This window comes from Mirounga leonina, unplaced genomic scaffold, assembly GCF_011800145.1.
Source record: "Mirounga leonina isolate KUSES-001 unplaced genomic scaffold, KU_Mleo_1.0 Mir_92, whole genome shotgun sequence".
In the NCBI taxonomy this organism is placed as follows: Eukaryota; Metazoa; Chordata; class Mammalia; order Carnivora; family Phocidae; genus Mirounga; species Mirounga leonina.
This window is the reverse complement of record NW_023270852.1, coordinates 22,953,510-22,965,640: the sequence shown is the minus strand read 5'-3', so window position 1 is coordinate 22,965,640 and position 12,131 is coordinate 22,953,510. Positions and strand designations below refer to the sequence as shown.

Genomic DNA, 12,131 nt, shown 5'->3' with positions numbered 1-12,131 from the left:
AACCAACCCAGAGGTAGATCAAGGTTTTGTGGGGCTCAAAGCATATACAACAGTGGAGAAAATGAACACAATATTATAAATATAAAATTTTATGGCCCATGTAAGGGAAGTTTCGCTAGGTTCACTATATATCCACCTGTTTGAAGAGACCTGTTCAAAGGAAATAGATCTTTGAGATCTGTATTTCAAAAGAGATCAAAATGTGTGTAGGAGAGTTTATAAGAACCAATCATAAGTAATCTCTTATGAGCTTTATAGTACAAGAAATGGGAGTCCACTGAAGGATTTTTATGGGAGAGTGGCCAGATGTTTGTATCAAAAAGATAATTCTGGCAGTGCCAGGTTTGGTAAAAATTAAATTACATTTCTTTAAAAATACTTAGGGTTCTCTTTTTTGTGTGTTTAAGGGGAAAATGATGTAGTACAGTGTAAGTTTCATGGGGGGTAAAGTGGATAAAAATCATGTTATTTTGTAGGTTTGTTTATAAAGTTTACTCTGAGAATTACATGAATTAGTTTTAATTAAATGCATCACTGTCTAAAATTCATTTCCCAGACTGTATGGTGGCTGAAATTCTGTGAGTCAAAATAAAAAGCTCTATTCTTCTTATCACTTAAGGAGTTTTCTGGTACTGACTTTTGCTTTGAGCGGCCCAGTTCATCTAATTCCAAGACTGTTCTGTGCCAGGAGATAATTTAGGCCAAGGCAAGAATAGAGCCTGTTATCAGATCACTGAATATGTACATGTATTGCTTGGAGAAACCATAGCTCAGAATAGTGGTTCAAAGTCTGATAAAATGGTTTCACTCCTGTCTGCAGCAGCTTCTTAGCCTGACGACTCTAAGACAGTCATCTAACTTCTTTTTTTTTTTTTTTCTAAGATTTTATTTATTTTTTTGACAGAGAGAGACACAACATGAGCAGGGGGAGTGAGAGAGGGAGAAGCAGGCCTCCTGGCTGAGCAGGGAGCCTGATGCGGGGCTCGATCCCAGGACCCTGGGATCATGACCTGAGCCGAAGGCAGACGCTTAACCACTGAGCCACCCAGGCGCCCCAGTCATCTAACTTTTTTAAGTCCCCATTTTCTTATACATAGAAAGGAATTAATGACAACTCTCACTTCATAAGGTTATTACGAGGATGAAATGAGATGATATACTCTGTATGACTTTACCATAGTATATTTGACCCAGCAATTCCACTTCTAAGAACACAAGATGGATTTTCTCACACATGTGGGAAACAAAATATGTAGAAGAGTATTCATTTTGGCATGGCTTGAAGTTGCAACTAATTGAAAATAACTGAAATGTCCATTAGCAGGGAATGGGTTAAATTAAGGTACATCTGTGCAATAAAACAGCCGTTCTCAAGCTTTTTAGCCTCAGGACCATGTTACACTCTTAAAAATGATTGAGGACCCCAAACAGCTTTAGTTTATATGGATTACATCTATCAATGTTTATCGTTTTAGAAATTAAAACTTAGAAAGTATAAAAAATATTTATTCATTTAAAAATAGCGATTATAAACCCTTTACGTGGAATATAAACAACATTTTTTTAAAATAACTCTGTTTTCCAACACACAAAAAATCAATAAGAAAAGTAGTCTGGTTTATATTTTTGTAAATCTCTTTAATGCCTGGGTTAATAGGAGACAGCTGGATTTTTATGTCTGCTTCTGCGTTCATTTTGTTGCAGTAACACACAACATGTAGGCTCTGGAAAACTCCACTGTACTCTGGTGAGAGTAAAAAAGGAAAATAACATTTTGGTGTTATTATAAATATAATTTCTACCTCAACACCCTCCTGTCATTTTGAGAATCACTGCATGGGAATATTACATGGCTCTAAAGAATGAGGAAGCACTATATGTGTTGTTATAGAATAATCTCTAAGATGCATTGTTAAGTGAAAAAGAAATAAATAAAAGCAAGGTACAGAACCCTGTAATAGTATATTAACAGTGCATTCATTTTAAAAAGTCAGGGAAATAGAACATATCCATACATATAAATACATATTATGTTTATATGTGCAGGTAATATCACTGAAAGAATATGGTAAAAAAAAAAAACTGGTAAATTAATTGTCTCTAGATGTGCAGCGTGGGACACAGGGTAAGAAGGAAACTTTTTCTTCATTTGCTTTTTTGCCTTTTGAACTTTCTACCTTATGAAACTATTAACTAATCAAAAAAGTAAATTTGTTTTTAAAGGAGGAGATGATATATATACTTTTCACAGTGGCTGGCAGATGCTTAATAAATTACACATAGTGTCTTTTTATTCTGAGGTAAAATAATTATTTTAAAAGCTTTTTAGCAATCGGAAAAATGTAAAACAATTGAAAATCTTTTATTCTGAATATACACACTCTTATTAAACTGACTTAGAATTAAATACACAAAATCTAAACATCCTGATAATTGTGGTTATTTTATTTTTATTATTTTTTTAAGATCTTATTTATTTATTTGAGAGAGAGCAAGAGCACGTGTGAGCAGGAGGAGGAGCAGGGAGAGGGAAAGGGAGGGGAAAAGAAAATCTTAAGTAGACTCCATGCTGAGCACAGAGCCTGACGTGGGGCACAATCTCACAACCCTAAGATCATGACCTGAGCCAAAACCAAGAGTCGTACGCCTAATCGACTGAGCCACCCAGGTGCCCCGATTGTGGTTGTTTTAGATTTGTTATTAGACTGACCATAACAAACATAGAGATAAGCAAACAAGTGTCTGAAAATAATGTCCAATTCAATCATGCAGCAAATAGATGAGCAACCTGATCCAGAAAGAAACCTTAGACAAATTAGAAAATTTCATAGAGCCAAATCAGCATTAAATTTTATAAAAATGTCTAATACTAACCATTGGTTTGAAACAGTTTAGCCGTATATCAAACAACTTTAAACTCTCAGGGGCTTTTATTTTTAAAGATTTATTTATTTATTTTAGAAAGAGAACACAGAAGAGAGGGGCAGAGGGAGAGGAAGAGAGAGAATCTCAAGCAGACACCCCGCTGAGTGTGGAGCCCAACAGGGGACTCGATTTCACAACACTGAGATCATGACCTGAGCCGAAATCAAGAGTCAGACGTTTAATCGACTGAACCACCAGGGCGGCCCCTCTCAGGGGATTTTAGCAACAAATATGTATTTCCTCTTTCACAGGTCCATAGGCTGGATGTAGCTCCACAAGGCTAGTGTGGAATCAGTTAGGCTTGACTCCACTCCAGGCTGCTGGTTGGGTGCAAGCCTGCTCTGCATGTTTCCTCCTTCTCCTTGGACCAGTGGCTACCTGGGACATGTTCTAGAAGTAACTAGAGTCCAAGAGATTAAGCAGAAACATAAGATGCCTCTTGAGGTTTTTGGCCTGGAACTGGCACGCTCGTTACTTTGGCCCATATCTCGTTGACCAAAACAAGTTAAAAGGCCAAGCATGTCATCATTTGGGGTGAGGAGAGATGTCCTCTGCCTCCTCTAGTGGGAGACACCGAAAAGTCCTATGACAAAGACATAAATGTAGAGGGGTGCCTGCGTGGCTCAGTTGGTTAAGTGACTGCCTTCGGCTCAGGTCATGATCCTGGAGTCCGAGGATCGAGTCCTGTATCAGGCTCCCTGCTCAGCAGGGAGTCTGCTTCTCCCTCTGACCCTCCCCCGTCTCATGTGCTCTCTCTTTTTCTCTCTCTCTCAAATAAATAAATAAAATCTTAAAAAAAAACATGAACATAGAATTCCAATGTAGGAAGGTCATGAAGTATTGGGAACAATAATTCAATCTATCATATAATTTTATTTAATTAATTAATTTATTTATTTGAGAGAGAGAATGAGTCTGAGCACAGGGGAGGGGGAGGGGGGAGGGAGAGGGAGAGAGAATCCCAAGCAGACTCTATGCTGGGCATGGAGCCCAAAGCAGAGCTCAATCCCACAACCCTGAGATCATGACCTGAGCCGAAATCAAGAGTTAAAGGCTCAGCCAACTGAACCACCCAGGAGCCCCTCAATCATATAATTTTTAAAGAGCTCAATAAGCTCCTTAATGTTTCAAGAATAAGGACTGGGTATATGCAGCCCAAGGTACAACATCTCTGGTCCATAAACCATCTTATCCTGCTGAACTAAGAACCTAGGTTCCCTTGGGTGGTAAACATAGAGACAATGAAGTGAATCAAACACTTTTGGAATAATCTGTATAGATTTGGTATTTATCTGAGGAAGAGGGAACCAAGATAGTGGCAGTAGTAGGGGTTTGTGGCCAGTATGAGCTGCCACTTTGCTCTGGCCTGAGGCTGGGTCCTCAGCTTTGAGCCTCGCTGAGCAGAGCAGCTCGAGGCGCCTCTGCCACCACACACTGGGTTGTCATGAAAGACAAGAATACCCAGCAGCAGGGGTTTTGCTATGTGCACGGCAGAGCATGCAACTGAAGGCTGGGCTAGATTGCAAGGACAAGGTCTTGTGGTACTTAGTTCCCAACATGCTACTAGAAGAGAGTCCTCTAATATACACAGAATCTATCTTTTCCTCAAGTCAAGACTAATTAAAGATGCAATCCATTCCTGACCATCTCAACTATTTTTTTTCCACCTCAACTATTGATTAGACCAAAGTGATCGGCGACTCATCCCAGAGGCCTAACAGACAAAAGGACAGGGAGGTAATATGTACTCCAATCTCTATGGTTTGGTTTTTTTTTTTTTAAACAATGGCTGACATAAATTAAAAACTAAAAGACTTGAAAAGAAGCAGGGCACTGTGACCCAAAAACAAGAGGAAAAAAGTCAATGGAAATAGATCCAAAGACGACCCAGACGTCAAATTAAAATAAAAGGATTTTAATACAGATATACCTTGTTTTATTGCACTTAACTTTAGTGTGCTTCACAGATAATATCTTCTGTACAAATTCGAAGTTTGTAGCAACTCTGTGTTGGGCAAGTCTATTTAGGCCAATTTTCCAACAGCATTTGCTTACTTTGTGTCTCTGTGTCATCTTTTGGTAATTTTCACAATATTTCAAACATTTTCGTTATTATTACATTTGTTATGGTGACCTGTGACCAGTAATTATGAGTCACTGAAAGGTTAGATGATGGTCAGCACTTTTTAGCAATCAAGTTATTTTTAAAGTTATTTTTACTTTAAAATTTTTTAACATTTTTTAGACATAATGCTATTGAACACTTAATAGACTACAGTATAGTGTAAACACAACTTTTATATGCACTGGGAAATCAAGAATGTTTCATTTGACTCACATTATTGCAATATTTGCTTTATTATAGTGTCTGGACCCAACCCCGCAATATCTCTGAGGTATGCCTGTACAGCTATTATTAATATGTAAAAACAAATTGAGGAGAAAAAAGAACAAAATGAAAGAAAAGAAAGAAGATTTTAATAGGTAAATGAATCTCTAAAAAATGGAAGTTACAGAAATAAAAGAAATAATATGAAGTTAAAAATGTAGCTCAGTAAATTTCTGGGCATTATTTCCTAGTCACCTTGATTCAGTATGTGAGATAGTTTGGTATAGCTGATAGACACCTAGATCCCATCGGCAACATATTAACATGCTACTTCTAAAGTAAATCTAAAGTAAAGTAAAGAGGATTTGTTTCATTCTCTTTATGTTAACAGATATGTTACTTTTTGCCAAAAGTCTGTGAATGCACCCTGTTTAGGACTCATGACCTTGTACACCTTCACCATCCAGAACATTTCAGAGTTCTATTATAAACAAACAAATAACTGTATTTACTTTAAAAATTGTTTTTGTGTTTACAGATTAATCCAGAAAAATCAGCTGCCCTACGATCTCGGAGGAACTAGGGTTCTCATATGCTTCTGTTTATTCAATTCATTTTAAATCAAAGAAAAATTCTGATTGTAAGACATTTTACATGGTTTGATTATTTCCATCCTTGAAATGTTTTTACTCTCCCTGCAACAAATCAGAGGCCTCAACAACTAAAGCCTTTTTTCTTTTCTTTCTTTCTTTTTTTTTTTAGATTTTATTTATTTATTTGTCAGAGAGAGAGAGAGCACAAGCAGGGGGAGTGGCAGGCAGAGGGAGAGGGGAAGCAGACTCCCTCCAAGCAGAGAGCTGGACATGGGGCTCAATCCTAGGGCTCATGATGTGAGCAGAAGGCAGATGCTTAACCAACTGAGCCACCCAGGAGCCCCCAAAGCCTTTTCTAAGAACATCTGCCTCTGAACCAGAACTGTGACACTATGCCTCAGATAATATTTTTTATACCTTTTATGATATGCTGAAAGAATTCTCATTGTTTTGAGATGAATAGTATTATTTAAATAAACTGATATTACATCAATTTAAGTAAGTCACTTTTAAAAGGTTCTATTTGTAGGGCACCTGGGTGATTCAGTCATTTAAGCATCTGATTCTTGATCTTGGCTCAGATCATGATCCCAGGGTCGTGGGATCAAGCTCCGTGTCAGGCTCCGAGATGAGCGGGATGTCGGTTGGAGATTCTCTCTCTCCCTCTGCCCCTCCCTGCCATGTGCTCTCTCTCTCTCTTTCTCTAAAATAAATAAACAGGGGCGCCTGGGTGGCTCAGTCGTTAAGCGTCTGCCTTCGGCTCAGGTCATGGTCCCAGGGTCCTGGGATCGAGCCCCGCATCGGGCTCCCTGCTCCACGGAAAGCCTGCTTCTCCCTCTCCTACTCCCCCTGCTTGTGTTCCCTCTCACTATGTTTCTCTCTGTCAAATAAATAAAATCTTTAAAAAAATAATAATAATAAAATAAAATAAAATAAATAAATAAATCTTTTTAAAAAGTATTATTTGTAACTTTACAGAATTTAGTATATTAGAGAATCTGACATGTAACTTTATAATTTTGAAACAAAAATATGTAATTGAGGGGCACTTGGGTGGCTCAGTCGGTTAAGTTCAGACTCTTGATCTCAGCTCAGGTCTTGATCTCAGGGTCGTGAGTTCAAGCCCTGTGCCGGGCTCCACACTGGGCATGCAGCCTACTTAAGGAAAAAAAAAATGTAACTGAGTAATTGATTTTAGACTTACAAAACAATTTTACTGTTCATAAATATTATTGCAATATTTAAAAGAACTCAGGAACTTGGAAAGGTTTTGCTTATGAGATCAAGCATTTAAAGTGCTTAAAAGAAAATAGAATGTACTAAGTTTACAAATGCAGTTTAAAAGTTTAAAGAAATGCAATTAACTATGTTGTAAATAGGGTTAGTTGTCTGATGAAGATTTATTTACTCAAGTGGAGTCGATTGAACTTTAATCAGGCAATTTGTAACATTTTTTAGGTGTATAAATAAAATAATCGAATTTGTTATTTTAACTTAAAGACATAATGAATACCAAGTTTCTTTAGTTGTCATCTTAATATGTTGAATATTAATTTTTAAAAACTTCAATACTGATAAAAAGTCTTTTCAATGTACAAAGGGACTCTTGGACAGTTAAAACTTTGCATTAATGAAGTCCTTTGTTGAACCGGGTGAGGTAATAAAAATTAAAAGTATCTCTGATTATTTGAAACGAATCTATCATTCTTTTGTTTTAAATACCACAATAATCACCCTGTTGGAAATCTTGGAATACATTCTTGACAGCCTGACCTTCTTCACTTTGCCAAAGACCTTAGAGGCCAAGCAGTACAGTGTAGGTTCCTACTTTCTCTATTCTGCAGTCAGAACCATCATTCTAAACATCTGCTGCAAAAACTTACACCCTTCCAAGCTTCCCATTGCCCCCAGGATCAAGTCCCTAATCCTCCAGTGCTTGTCTGCCCCTGAGGCTCAGGAAGTCAGTCTGCCCTGGTTCTCTATATTCCAGCCACTTCGGCAAAGCTCCAAGCCTCTTCTTTTCTCAGGGCTTTAGTGATGGCATCCTCTGCTTGGATTGCTCCCCTCAGTATTTCCGAGCCCCATCATGTGCATGGCTACTATCACATGCCCAAAGAGGCTTTCTCTGACCCTCCAGACTAGGTTAAGGACTCCTGGTTCTAAGTCTTCGAAAAAGCTCAACAGAAACCATCTCTTCATCCTAAGGTTGTTCAGGCAACCTTAACCAATCCCCTCTAAAGAGTACTTACGGGGCGTCTGGGTGGCTCTGTTAAGCGACTGCCTTCAGCTCAGGTCATGATCCTGGGGTCCTGGGGTGGAGTCCCACGTTAGGCTCTCTGCTCAGCGGGAAGCCTGCTTCTCCCTCTCCCACTTGCTGCTGCTCCCCCTGCTTGTGCTCGTGTGTTCTCCCTCTGTCCAATAAATAAGTAATATCTTTAAAATATATATATATACCTACATTGTTTATTGTGTTTAACAATTTTACACAATGACTCATTTAACATCTTTGAATGTTATTAATACACTACAACAGATGCTGTTGGCGCCCTGCAGATATTCCTTTGGCCCTCCCTGTTTCGTTATACTTGGGGATCTCTTTCTACTTCAAGCACTCAAGACTCCTCCGCCTTAGGCTTTCTCAGTGGGAGGAGAGAGTTTGGTCCAGGTATGGGCAGGGCATTAACAACCCAGCAGCCCACCATCCAATGATGGATGGGAATTTGTGGAAAACTACCTCAAGTTTTTGGGTAAGACACCTCTGAGCCAATTCTGTATAGTCCCCCTGAGTAGGACTGAGCCCCAGTTACCCTCAGTAGTAATCTGGTAATTAATCTTGCACCCTGTATGGCTTCTATCACTTTCCTCTCTCACTTCCCTATGCCCTCACCAGTGACTCAGGTCACTGTCCAAAGAAACCACCTACACTGAAATCCTCGTTCAGGGACTAGCACGGGAAGAACCCAGCCTAAAATATTATCATATATTTGCTTACTTAGATTCACTTGATAATTACTAAGGTAACTGGCTCAAGGGATAAGCATTTTAAAGTGTGATCTGTAATGCTAAATGGCTCTCTAAAAAAGTTGGTCTAAGGAATTCTTATATAACAAGGACCATTTAAATTAAAAAAATTTATAACATATATCCTATTTTATTTCACATAGAATTTGAGACACATTTGTAGCAGGATGCAACTGTTTGCCAAATTATTTACTAGGATGTTTTGGTAGCTTGTTATGAGAACAGGGGCTTTGGAGTCAGGTAAACCCAGGTTGGAGTCCCAGATCTACTTATTAGCTTACTTGTTAATCTTACTTGGTAACGATGTGACCTTGACAAGTTATTCACATCTCTAAGCATCATTTTCTTTATGTCTGAAACAAGTAAAAAAAATTTTTTTAAATAATAATACCAATTTCACAGGATTAATGAGATGATATAGTTTAAAAATTTTTAATAGAGTACCTGGAGAGCCCAATAAAGAGTAATTATTATTATTACTGGAAAGAAAGAATAATGACTTATTCATACTTATGACCTATGGTACCAAGCACAGTATATGGGACCTAGAAAATGCTCAAATGCTTATTGAATTGAACTACCTAATCTACACAGCTGCTGTAGAGATCAAGTGACAGAATGTGTATAAAAGTGTTTTGAAAACTAGAAAATACTGTAGAAATGTGGTGCTACCTGTCCCCTTGCCTGGTCAGGCAAAAAGAAGCCTCACTTCCTTTTCAGAGAATAGTTGGCTAAGTGGGTGTCACTCTTCCTGATATTCTGAAAATCAATATTTTGAGGCATTTTTATTTTATTTTGGGGGATCTATTTTCTTTTTTTTCTTTCATTTTTTAATTTAAATTCAATTAATTAACATATAATGTATTATTGGTTTCAGAGGTAGAGGTCAGTGACTCATCAGTCTTATATAGTACCCAATGCTTTGAAGCATTTTTAAACTTCACTTTGTGTGAAACTGCCAATTCTGGGCCCATCCTGCTTCCAGCAGCCCCGCTGATCTGTCAGGAGCAACAGCTCTGTGCAGACGTCTACTGCCAGTCATCCTAAATCAAACTGCCTGGGCCCACGGGTTTGTGTCACAGGCAGTCAGTTTTTTTTTAAGATTTTATTTATTTGTCAGAGAGACACAGAGAGAGAGCATGCGCACAAGCAGGGGAGCAGCAGGTAGAGGAATAATCAGGCTCCCCACTGAGCAGGGAGCCCGATGCTGGACTCGATCTCAGGACGCTGGGATCATGACCTGAGCCGAAGGCAGACGCTTAACCGGCTGAGCCACCCATTCATCCCTGACCCAGAATTTTGGGGACAGTCCGAGTTTTAAATATCCAAAGATTTTTAAAAGAGGTTTGTGAATAGTTCTATTTCTTTTTCCTATTAATTCATTATCAACGTATTCCTTCCTTCCTTACATTTTTATTGAATACCTATTATAAGATAAGCAAGTCACAATATTGAACAAGACAAATGTGATCCTGCCCTCATGGAGCTTACAACCTTGTAATTATAGGAGTCACTAGATAGGGTTTAATTTTTATGCTTTTGTAAGACTTTTTATATGAAGAAGTTGGCCAATTGAAAAAAAGTTTTTAAAGCTTATGTCCACATTTTTCATTTTAAAAAATATGAAATGGGGCTCCTGGGTGACTCAGTCAGTTAAGTGTCCCACTCTTGATTTCAGCTCATGATCTTGGGGTCATGGGGTTGAGCCTTGCGTTGGGCTCCATGCTGGGTGTAGAGCCTGCTTGGGGTTCTCTCTCTGCCTCTCTCTGCCCCTCCCCCCCACTCCTCTAAATAAATAAATAAATAAAGTAACAAAATAAAAAATATGGTCACTTTAGCTGTGAAGAGGTACAAAGGATCATATAAACTTTCCCAATAGGCCTCTCAAGAAAGAGGAGGAGGAAGAAGGAAGAGAATTTTATTTTAGAACCAGGCACTTCACTTAAGTTATCTAATTAAATCATAACAACTTGAGAGGAAGATGTTCTCATCTCCATTTTAAGAAGAACTGAGACTCGGAGAGGCTAAATGTCTTGCCAAAGTCTATCACTAACAAATGCCTTTGCTAAAATTAGACCCCAGCACTGCCTGATTCTCCGACCCAAGCTCTTTCTCCAGCTCCATTCTACCCCAAATTAAGCAACCAACTAGTAAGCCAAATAAGTATTAGCGAATGTTATGCATCATGGATGAGTACAAAAGAATGTGGTTCTTAAATTCCAGAGGCTTAAATCTGTTTGTGACACAAAAATAATAGGAACTAATCTAAGTGACTCCAAGTATGATAAGAGTTCCCAGAAAATACACATAAAAGTGATCTTGAATGGTTCAAACAGTTTCATAGAAAATAGATAAGTTGGCAGAGGACATAAATAGACATTTTTACAAGGAAGACATTCAGATGGCCAACAGACACATGAAAAGAGGTTCAGCATCACCCATCATCAGGGAAATACAAATCAAAACCACAATGAGATATCACCTCACACCTGTCAGAATGACTAAACTCAAAAACATGAGAAACAAGTGTTGGTGAGGATGTGGAGAAAAAGGAATCCTCATGCACTGTTGGTAGGAATGCAGACTTTTACAGCCACTGTGGAAGACAGTATGGAGGTTCTTCAAAAAATGAAAAGTAGAGGGGTGCCTGGGTGGCTCAGTCGGTTGAGCATCCAACTCTTGGTTCTGGCACAGGTCATGATCTTGTATCTTGGGATCAAGCCCTGCATGGGCCTCCATGCTCAGCAGGGAGTCTGCTTGAGATTCTCTCTCTCCCTCTCCCCCTACCCCTCCCCCCACTCATGTGCATTCTCTCTCTCTCAAATAAGTAAATAAATTTAAAAAAAGGAAAAGTATGATATGATCCCTGGGCTATTTACCCAAAGAAAATGAAAACACTAATTTGAAAAGATATATGCACCCCTATGTTTTTTGCAGCCTTATTTACAATAGCCAAGATATGGAAGCAACCCAAGTGTCCATAGACAGGTGAATGGATAAAGAAGATGTGATATATAGATATATACAAAAACACACATATATATACACATATACACAATGGAATGTTACTCAGTCATAAAAAAGAATGAAATCTTATCATTTTCAACAACAAAGATAGATCTAGAGGATATAATGCTAAGTGAAATAAGCCTGTGAGAGAAAGACAAATACCATATGATTTCACTCATATGTGAAATTTAAGAAACAACAACAAAGAAAAAAAAGGAAAAACCAAAAAAAAGAGTCTTAAATGTAGAGAACAA

The 12,131-nt window shown here is 38.3% G+C and overlaps 1 long non-coding RNA gene across 1 annotated transcript; it reads right to left on the bottom strand.

The window, feature by feature from the left end:
- Positions 1-1,617: 1,617 nt before the first annotated feature.
- On the bottom strand, positions 1,618-8,135 carry LOC118004133. The gene is made up of 2 exons (XR_004677494.1): positions 8,097-8,135; positions 1,618-1,744 (listed from the first exon to the last, which is right to left on the bottom strand). It is a non-coding gene; the product is annotated as an uncharacterized LOC118004133 (long non-coding RNA).
- Positions 8,136-12,131: the final 3,996 nt, after the last annotated feature.